The sequence below is a fragment of the Mus caroli genome, unplaced genomic scaffold, assembly GCF_978045245.1.
Source record: "Mus caroli unplaced genomic scaffold, Mus_caroli_1 scaffold_2, whole genome shotgun sequence".
NCBI lineage: Eukaryota > Metazoa > Chordata > Mammalia > Rodentia > Muridae > Mus > Mus caroli.
The window spans coordinates 163596908-163608724 of NW_028227257.1; positions in this window are offsets into that span (position 1 = coordinate 163596908).

Consider the following 11817-nt stretch of genomic DNA (forward strand, 5'->3'; position numbering starts at 1 on the left):
AGAAAGAAAGAAAGAAAGAAAGAACAGAAGAAAGGAAGAAAGAAAGAAAGAGAGAGAGAGATGGTAAACACTACAAAAGGACTCTAGACTATAGGAAGACACCAGAGCTGTCTTTCAGTTAGCAGAGGTTGTTATGAGTTAGAGGCATGTAGAAAACATGAACAAAAAATTTCATTGAATTAACAGTGTTTTTCTTGGAGAATGAGCCAAGTGAATAAATGAGAAAATATAAAAATCTGGGACATACTAGATGACTGTTATACTACTTAACAGTGGCTGCATCACAAAAGAAAGTGCCTCCCCTTCCACCAGCAACCTTTAACAGCCAATACATTCTCATAGAGGGATGGAGCTAGTGAGTATCTTCTTTCCATTCCAGTCTGTACAGATAATCACTGCTGTTAGGAGTTAATAAGGTCAATGGCCATGTCCTCATGTTCACAAAGTTCAAGAAGTTAAAAAGAAAGACATGGAGGTAGTAGGAAGACGAGTTGGGAAGAGGAAAGAGATTGGTGGGGGGAGGGGATAATAGAAGCTAATGTGGGATAGGAGATAATATATGATATGATATATGATATGAATATGTTCAAATATACATTTATATATATGTATGCACACACATATATGAACTATATGTTCAAGACAAAATAGAATTATAGAAATAAGATGTCATGACATTAAGGGATAGTTATCTGCAAAGTTTGAAAGACTCTTAACCTGTTTACAAAGACAAGTGGTTGGTGATGCATACCCACAGAGAAAATAGTCTATAGTTCGTTACTAGGGTTCCTACACCCAAGCTATCTGGAATCTTGGCTTTTGTACCAATACTCTTGTTTTTGATGTGACAGGAGCACAGGTCTCTCTATATGCCTAAGCAAGTTAAAAGAAACTAAGAATATTTTATACTTTAAATATAAGGCTCAGTATGTCATCTAATTTCTCTTTAAAATATAATGAAAACTTCAATGTAGATGTTAAACTGGAGTGAATGAGCTGTTTGGGCATTTGCTCCAGTGACATGTGTAGGCTTCCATGCCTGAATAAATTAGTGGATACTTCTTTCTAACCCCAAAGACTAAACTTACAGAAGACTATCTGTCTTGTCTGGTCATAGAATCAATTGACATAGTTTATTTTTTGCACTTTAATATGCAAATTGTTTTAATGTAAAATGAATAGTGACTTTTAACAAATAGTTAATATAATAATAATAGTGATTTTGTAACAAAGACTGGTGTCCTATATTGTTTTTAGTAGATCATGAATGATTTGAATTTTCTTGTCAGGTATAGACCATGACCTTAAATAGAAAAGAAGTGAAGAGAGAATTGAAAAGGAGGTAGACCAGATGACCAGCGTTTTCTCCCTGTGTGCTTTGTAGAGTCCCCTTCAGATTGAAACAAATAGTATTGTTCCAGTTGTAGTGAACATTATACTTTGCATGTTTCTTTACCAAATGATCTTGTCAGCCTCAGGATAGAATTTTATCCATTCAAAATTAATTTTTTAAAATTCATATGTTCAATTTTTATTAATCAGATACTTGGTTTAGGTCTGGATCTGAAATATGTTCTCATTTTAAAATATGTTGATTTCAATCCATGGAAATGTGAGGGGTATTTTTTTCAAATATTTCTCACTGTGACTGGTATTATTATATTTAGTTAGTTTTGTCCATTTTGTAAAACATAATTTCTGTTGTTGTTTCTAATAAAAAATAGGAAATAGACTGGACTATGCGTCATCTAAAGCCATTACTTTCTTCCATTTCAGAATTGTTCACTCCCAAACCGTGAAAGGACTATTCTAAAATAAATTATATGTAAGTACAGGAAAAGGTCCCTGTTATAGACTTAAAAAAAAAAAAACCCAAATATATAGCCGGGCAGTGGTGGCGCATGCCTTTAATCCCAGCACTTGGGAGGCAGAGGTGGGTGGATTTCTGAGTTCAAGGCCAGCCTGGTCTACAGAGTGAGTTCCAGCACAACCAGGGCTATACAGAGATATCCTGTCTGGAAAACAACAACAACAACAACAAAACAAAACACCAATAAATGTATAATATATTAAAAATTGAAAGCTCAATAGTAAAAGTCAGTAGTTTGGGAATTTGAGGGCTCCTGTAGAAAAATAATTGCTAAGATGACATCCAAAAGGGGCATCATCCCAGGCAGGCTGCTTTCAGTGGAAGAATGCCTATTTCCAGAGCTCACACAGGGCTTGTACCTCTTTAGTGAAGACACATTTCTTCATTTTGTTGTTGGGAAAGGATTGTTTTTTCATTGAACCAAAATGTGTTCTTTGTAACTTAAATATTGTTTTTAATTTTTTTTTTACTCCCTGGAACATGAGTATTTCTTTTTTCCACTGAAACCATCAAATACACATACTTTTCCTCCAATAAATAATCCAAAGTTATTCAACACATTGGCTTATCAGTTTTGTTAATCATGTGAAATAGACTTTATATTACAGCCTACTACTACTACTACACACACACACACACACACACACACACACACACACACACTGATCAAATATATGTTTCAAGAAAGAATAGTTATACTTAATACGGGTATATTTTATGATTTTAAATTGTTTTGCAAAAAAATAAAATAAATCCTATCATGATCCACTGGCTAACATATACCCTGCTAATACCCACAGAGCTTGGTTAGAACAACACTGCCTTGGGTATGCTTATTTTAGAGCCAGCACTGGGTCACAGCTATGGCTAGAATCCAGAAATGGAGCCATTTGTTTTTGGACCTTGAGGTGAAATCCATAACCTGGTCTTATCATGCATTTGATGCTGCAGAGGGAAGATATATGAATGTGTTTTGGCTCATATTAAAGGCTTCATGACTCTCTAGCTGTTTGGGACATAGTGAGATTGAACAAATACCATCTGAAACAAGAGGGAGAATTGAAGGAGAGAACTCTTGCTTCTGTGCTCCATGGTGCTGCTTTTGGTCTTTGAACTCTATGTTTAAGAAATGATGTATCTCCATTCCTTACAGACAGGATTCTCATATCCCTCTCTTGAGGGTAAAGAACCATCATCTGCTAGGAACCAAGACAGGGATGCTATCCACCATGTCCAATGTTAGTGGCCAGGCCTGGCAAGGAGCCACAGGGGCTATTGTCAACTTAGAAGTCTACAGTTTAGAAAGTTGCTAATACCACTGCTAGCTTCATTATACAAAAAGTAACTGTATAATTTTACTTGATGAGTCACTCAGAATGAAACTGCTCCCTCCAGTCAGTGCACATTTAATGAAGCCCACACAAATTAATTCATCAAGTCCTCAGTGCTGAGTAAGCCCAAATCAAAGCAGAGAAGGCCTTTGGGTGCTGTGAGAACTTGAATAGGTGCTCTGTTTAGAACAATATTTGGGAATAGCAAGCATTGTGCAAAGGCAAATGAATCTCTTTTTCTTCCACACATAGAGTAATTACCTATAGAATTTGTAGTTGAAAGTAAACCCCATGCCATTTAGGAAGATTTCTTCACAGCACATGAATTATACACAACTTCATATTGCTTGTGGTGACTTAGATGAATGACAACGAGAATAGGAAGTGATCTTTGAAACTAGTGATTATATATATATATATATATATATATATATATATACATACACATATATATGTACATATATATATATATATATATATATATATATAATTTATGTGTGTTTGTATGTGTAGAGTGTTACAAACCAAGCATTATATTACAATAAATTCTAACAGTAATTGAAGATATGTAGCTAAAATTCCAATGGGTAACTTCAAGTGAGTTATTAAAGATAATCTAATATAAGACAGTAAAAAATGAAGGAAAGTAGTACAAAAATAGATTAGTAGTAGTCAGGTATAAAATTAAGTACTACTGTATCAATAGTTAAATTTAAATTTTAACAAACTAAAATTACAATTATTGGTTAAAGTGATTAGACTAGGTCAAAAACAAGAGCTAAGTGTACATTATATGCATAGGGTCTATTTTAAATACAATCATAAATATCAATTGAAAATAAAAGGAGAGAAACATGTAGCTTTATAAACAGTAATGATAAGAAACTAACGTGACAAAAGTAATATCAAACAAAGTAGACGTGAAGGTAATGTGTGTTTTGCTAGAGATTTAGAAAGAAGTTTTACAATGATAATAAATTGGGTTCTGCAGAAAAGAGACACTTGTTATCCTTACTGTGCAGAAAAGAAGTTCTTGAGAAAAGAGTAAAAAAAAATCTCAGTTCTGAGTATCTTAGGTTTTTCTTTTTAATTATTGAAAGAAAGTTTGCAAAGAGACATTAGCACTATCCTTGAGAAAGCAAGGTATAGCCATTACTTAAAACATAAGGGCTTATGTTATCAGTTTTAAAATTCGTTATTTTGGAGATAGTTTAGCTTGTTCACACAAGCTAGTTCACACAAGACAGTTTATAAATAGCTTTGGTTTTAGTTGGGTAAATTTACATTCTTTATAAGAATGAAGTAAACTTAGAAGGGCTACACAGTATCTAAATTTGGCAAATATTTAAAAGAATCAATAAATCTAGGCAATTTATTAGGTGAGTTTCTGCTTACAAATTTGGAAAGGACGTAAATGTCAGCATTTAGGAGAATATGAACGCTGAAATATTTGCATGTTTCTGAGAAAATAATATCAAGACTGTCTCCCTTTCAATTGACTTTTCTCTGTGCCCACAGCACACTTTGGCATTTCCAGGGTCAAATGTGAAGTACAAATGGTCTCAAATTCATAAAACTTAAAGTAGAAATTGGAGCAATTTATAGAGGGCCCTATAAGTAACAAGTCTGTATAAAATGCACTTATTAAAAGTGCCAGTAAACAACACTTTATACAAGTGTGATAATGAAGCAGGTGTGCCTGTACAATGACTCAGATGTTCAGGGCACATTCTGCTCTTCTGGAGAACTTGTTTCCCAGAACTCACACTGAGCAGTTCACAACCTTTTGTTAACTAGATCTTCAGGATCTGTCTCCCTCTCCTGGCCTTACTGGGAACCTGCACACACATAGTATTTATAAACACACACACACACACAAACGCACACACACACACACACACACACACATGCATGCGTATCTATTTTTTTAAAAGGTAAATCTTAAAAAGAAACTGGTAAGTGTATAAAAAGAAAGCTTGTTTTGAAACACAGATAATCATGTAGAAAGTATTAACTTAAGAAAATTAGTAACATTTCTGTCTGTCTGTCTGTCTGTCTCTGTCTCTGTCTCTGTCTGTCTGTCTGTCTGTCTCTGTCTCTGTCTCTGTCTCTGTCTCTGTCTCTGTCTGTCTGTCTGTCTGTCTGTCTGTCTGTCTGTCTGTCTGTCTCTCTCTCTCTCTCTCTCTCTCTCTCTCTCTCTCTCTGTGTGTGTGTGTGTGTGTGTGTGCAGGTACTACAATGCATGTTAGGAAGTAGGAGGGAATCTTTTGAGAGCAGATTTTTGTCTTCCACAAAGTGTGTCCTGGGAACTGAACCTAGGTATTAGACTTGCCTTTACTGAGTCATCTCACAGCCCCCTTACATTTTCCATTGTTTATATTTTTGGAATAGTCCTCACTCTGATTCCCTGAGTAACCTTGAACTCACTCTTTAGGTCAGGCTAGCCTTGAACTCACAGAGATCTGTCTGCCTCTGCCTTCCAAGTACTGGTCTTAGAAGGATATACTACCAAACCTAGACCATTAAAATTGGAAAAGTAGTATGTTTTTAGAAGTAATTTTTTCTATAACACAACTTTGGCCTTGGAATAAAAATTTCCCAGCTTTTAATCACTTATGTGTTCTGATAATCAAGAGCATCAATAGTAAATGAAATTTCTCTATTTGTCTTCATATATTTTTTTTATGTTTAGGAGTACATATTCATTTATTCAAACATTTTTGTGTATAAGTATTGATTGGCATAATGGGTAAATATTAAAAATAATTTATTAGATTTGGAATTGTTCTTAAACTATTAAGTGTAATATTTAAATTGCCTCTGGAAATATTTTTTCTCACATTTTTATTAGATATTATCTTTATTTACATTTCAAATGTCATCCCCTTTCCTGGTTTCCCCTCCAAAAATCCTCTATCCCCTTCCCCAACTCACCCAATTCCATTCCTGGCCCTGGCACTCCCCTATACTGGGGCATAAAACCTTCACAAGATCAAGGGCCTCTTCTCCCATTGATGACAAACTATGCCATCCTCTGCTAACTATGCAGTTAGAGCCACCAGTCCTACCATTTGATTAGTGGTTTAGTCCCAAGGAGCTTTGGAGGTACTGGTTAGTTCATATTGATGCTCCTCCTATGGGGCTGTAAACCCCTTCAGCTACTTGGGTATTTTCTCTAGCTCCTTCATTGGGGAACCTGTGTTGTGTCCAATGGATGACTGTGAGCATCCACTTCTGTATTTACCAGGCATGGGCAGAGCCTCTCAGGAGACAGCAATATCAGGCTCTTGTCAGCAAGCTCTTGTTGGCATCTGCCATACTGTCTGGATTTGGTGGTTGTTTATGGGATGGATGCCAAAGTGGAACAGTCTCTGAATGGTTGTTCCTTTCTAAAATTTGTCTCTGTAACTCCTTCCATAGCTATTTTGTTCCCCCTTCTAAGAAGGATTCTGAGCTTCTGGGCTATATCCACTTATCAGTGAGTGCATATCATGTGTGTTCTTTTGTGACTGGGTTAATTCACTTAGGATGATAGCCTACAGATCCATCCATTTGTCTAAGGATTTCATAAATTCATTGTTTTTAATTGCTGAGTAGTACTCCATTTTGTAAATGCACCACATTTTCTGTATCTATTCCTCTGTTGAGGGGCATCTGGGTTCTTTCCAACTTCTGGCTATTATAAATAAAACTGCTATGAACACAGTGGAGCATGTGTCCTTATTACAAGTTGGAACACCTTGTGGGTATAAGCCCAGGAGTGGTATTGCTGGATCTTCAGGTAGAACTATGCCTAATTTTCTGAGGAACCACCAAACTGATTTCCAGAGTGGTTGTACAAGCTTGCAGTCCTGCCAGCAATGGAAGAGTGTTCCTCTTTCTCTACATCCTCACCAGCATCTGCTGTCACCTGAGTTTTTTATCTTAGTCATTCTGACTGGTGTGAGGTAGAATATCAGGATTGTTTTGATTTGCATTTCCCTTATGACTAAGGATGTTGAAAATTTTTTTAGGTGCTTCTTAACCCATTTGGTATTCCTCAATTGAGAATTCTTTGTTTAGCTCTGTACCCCATTTTTAATAGGGTTATTTGGTTTTCTGGAGTCCAACTTCTTGAGTTATATATATATATATATATATATATATATATATATATATATATATATATATTGGATATAAATCCCCTATCAGAATTAGGATTGGTAAAGACCTTTTCTAAATCTCTTGGTTGCTTGTTTGTCTTTTTGAGAGTGTCTTTGAGTTACAGAAGCTTTGTAATTTTAGGAGGTTCCATTTGTCAATTCTTGATCTTACAGCACAATCCATTGCTCTTCTGTTCAGGAATCTTTTCCCTGTGCCCATATCTTCCAGGCTCTTCCCCACTTTCTCCTCTATAAGTTTCAGAGTCTTTGGTTTTATGTTGAGTTCCTTGATTCACTTGGACTTGAGCTTTGTACAAGGAACTGAGAATGGATCAATTCACATTCTTCTACATGCTAACCACCAGTTGAGCCAGCACCATTTGTTGAAAGTGCTGTATTTTTTTCCACTGGAGGGTTTTAGCTTCTTTGTCAAAGATAAATTGACCATAGGTGTGTGGGTTCATTTCTGGGTCTTCAATTCTATTCTATTTATGAGAATTTTATTGCAAAAGCATCAATATTCATAAGGGAAATTGGTCTGAAGTTCTCTTTCTTTGTTGGGTCTTTGTGTGGTTTAGGTGCCAGAGTAATTGTGGCTTCATAGAATGAATTGAGTAGAGTACCTTCTGTTTCTATTTTGTGGAAGAGTTTGAGGAGAGTTGGAATTATGTCTTCTTTGAAGGTCTAATAGAACTCTGCTCTAGACCATCTGGTCCTGGGCTTATTTTAGTTGGGAGACTACTAATGACTGCTTCTATTTCTTTAGGGGATATAGGACTGTTTAGATCATTAATCTGATCCTTATTTAACTTTGGTACCTGATATCTCTCTAGAAAATTGTCCATTTCATCCAGGTTTTCCAGTTTTGTTTAGTGTAGGCTTTTGTAGTAGGATCTGAAAATTTTTTTGGATTTCCTCAGATTCTATTGTTATATGTCCCTTTACATTTTTGATTTTTTTAAAAAAATTAGCATACTGTCCCTGTGCCCTCTAGTTAGTCTGGCTAAGGGTTTATCTATCTTGTTGATTTTTCTCAAAGAAAAAGCTCCTGGTTTAGTTGATTCTTTGTATAGTTCATTTTGTTTCCACTTGATTGATTTCAGCCCTGAGTTTGACTATTTCCCGTATTCTACTCCTCTTGGTTAAATTTGCTTCCTTTTTTCCCCCCACTTTTAGGTGTGCTGTCAAGCTGCTAGGGTATGCTCTCTCCAGTTTCTTTTTGGAGGCACTCAGAGCTATGAGTTTTCCTCTTAGGATTGCTTTCATTTTGTCCCATAAGTTTGGATATGTTTTGGCTTCATTTTCATTAAACTCTAAAATCTTTAATTTCTTTCTTTATTTCTTCCTTGACCAAGCTATCATTGAGTAGAGTGTTGTTCAGCTTCCACGTGCATGTGGGCTTTCTATTATTTATGCTGCTATTAAAAATCAGCCTTAGTCCATGGTGATCTGATGGGGTGCATGGGACCATTTCAATCTTCCTGTATCTGTTGAGGCCTGTTTTGTGACTGATTATATGGTCAATCTTGAAAAAGGTACCATAAGGTGCTGAGAAGTATGTGTATCCTTTTGTTTTAGGATGAAATGGTCTATAGATATCTGTTAAATCTATTTGTTTCATAAGTTCTGTTACTTTCACTGTGTCTCTGTTTAATTTCTGTTTCCAGGATCTGTCCATTGATGAGAGTGGGGTGTTGAAGTCTCCCATTAGTATTGTGTCAGGTGCAATTTGTGCTTTGAGTTTTAGCAGTTTCTTTAATGAATGTGGATGCCCTTGCGTTTGGAGCATAGATGTTCAGAATTGAGCATTCATCTTGGTAAATTTTACCTTTGATGAGTAAGACGTGTCCCTCTTAATCTTTTTTGAGAACTTTAGGTTGAAACTCGATTTTATTCAATATTACAATGGCTACTCCAGCTTGCTTCTTAGGACCATTTGCTTGGAAAATTGTTTTCCAGCTTTTTACTCTAAGGTAATGTCTGTCCTTGTCCCTGAGGAGGGTTTCCTATATGCAGCAAAATGTTGTGTCCTATTTATATAGCCAGTCTGTTAATCTATCTCTTTTTATTGGGGAGTTGAGTCCATTCATATTAGGAGATATTAAGGAAAAGTTGTTGCTTCCTGTTATTTTTGTTGTTAGAGTTGGAATTCTGTTTATGTGGCTATCTTCTTTAGGTTTGTTGAAAGATTACTTTCTTGATTTTTCTAGGGTGTAGTTTCCCCTCTTTGTGTTGGAGTTTTCCCTTTATTATCCTTCAAAAGGCTGTATTTGTGGAAAGATAGTGTGTAAATTTGGTTTTGTCATGGAATGCCTTGGTTTCTCCATCTATGGTTATTGAGAGTTTTACTGGGTATAGTAGCCTGGACTGGCATTTGTGGTCTCTTAGAGTCTGTATGACATCTGCTCAGGATCTTCTGGCTTTCATAGCCTCTAGGGAGAAGTCAGGTGTAGTTCTGATAAGTCTGCCTTTATATGTTACTTGACCTTTTTCCCTTACTGCTTTTAATAGTCTTTATTTGTTTTATGCATTTGGTGTTTTGATTACTATGTGACAGGAGGAATTTCTTTTCTGATCCGAACAATTTGGAGTTCTGTAGGCTTCTTGTATGTTCATGGCCATCTCTTTCTTTAGGTTGGGGAGGTTTTCTTCTATAATTTTGTTGAAGATATTTACTGGCCCTTTAAGTTGGAAATCTTCCTACTCGTCTATACTTATTATCCTTAGGTTTGGTCTTTCCATTTTGTCCTGGATTTCCTGGATGTTTTGGGTTAGGATCATTTTGCATTTCACATTTTCTTTGACTGTTGTGTCAATGTTTTCTATTGTATCTTCTGTACCTGAGATTCTCTCTCTTCTATCTCTTGTATTCTGTTGATAATGTTTGCATATATGGCTCCTGGTCTCTTTTCTAGGTTTTCAATCTCCAGAGTTGTCCCCTTTTGTGATTTCTTTCTCATTTCTACTTCTATTTTTAGATCCTGGATTGTTTTGTTCAATTCTTTCACCTTTTTGGTACTGTTTTCCTGTAACTCTTTAAGGAATTTTTGTGTTTCCTTCTCGAAGGGCTTTTGCCTATCTGTGTTCTCCAGAATTTCTTTAAGGGAGTTATTCATGTCCTTCTTATAGTCCTCCATCATCATCATCATTAGAATTGACTTTGGATCCATATCTTGCTTTTCTGTGTGATGGTGTATTCAGGACTTACTATGGTGGGAGAGTTCGGTTTTGATGATTCCAAGTATCCTTGCTTTCTATGGCTTCTGTTCTTAAGCTTGCTTCCTGCCATCTGATTATCTCAAGTGCTCCCTGCCCTCAGTATATCTGATTGGATCCTCTCTTTGATGTAATCCTAATTGAGTCAGAACTCCTCAAAGTTCAGCTTTCTCTTTGTGATCCTGTGATTCCAGGATCCTCTGATCCTGAAATTCTGGGTGTGTCAGAGTTCTTGGCTGTCAAGCTTCCTCTGAGACCCTGAGATCCTGGTGTGACCTGTGATCCTGAGATCCTAAGATCTTGAGTGTTTTAGAGCACCTGGAAGTGGTACCTTCTCTAGGGACTGTAGGGCTGTCTGCTGAGTTTGAAACCAAGGTAGACCAGCACCTACTGGAAGGAACCCTGAGCTCCTGGTTGGGCAGGGCTCCTGTGTACCTGTGTCCACAGGCATTCCCAATTGTGTTGGTGCTCCACTTACCAGTGATCCTAAGATCCTGGGCATGCTATGGTGCCTGTGGTATGGATAGTCCTCTGGAGACAGTGGGCCTGTCTGCTGAGTTCATGCCCAAGGTGGGCAGGAGCTGACACCAACTGGAAGAGACATATTTATTTTTAAAATGTCTTTATAGATAACATATAGCTTTATTTGTCACTGACAATTGGGTCTAAATTATAAGTGACAGAGGGCAGATTCTGAGCAGGTACAGGTTGAAATTTAAAGGGAGAAAGAAAGCAGAATATAACTCTGTCTAAATTATTACTACAGTTGTTGAACCTGCCTTAAGTTCCTTTTGCCTTACTTCATGCTGCCTATGAGCTGAACCTCCCAAAATAAGCACACTTTCCTTCTTTGTATTTCTTTTAACTATGGTAAATAGCTTTAAGTTACTATAACAGGAATTAGCAAAATGGCTCAGCAGGGGAAGGCACTTGTACTAAGCTTAGAAACTTGGGGTTTAATCTCTAGAACTTACATCATGGAAGGAGAAAACTAATCATCACAGGTTATTGTCCAGCCTTCATTTGTGTATACACATACACACACACACACACACACATACCCCAAATAAGTAAATAAATGAATGTAAATATTTAATTTTAAATTAGTACAATGGCTTAGAAATTTAAATAGATTATAAAAATTAATGAACTGTTTACTGACCCAATCTGAATTATTCGATGAAAAGATTAGAAGGACTAGGCCAAAATGAATGTTTTCTTAATCCAATTAACTTTCATTTGTGCGTTTTCTTTCCCA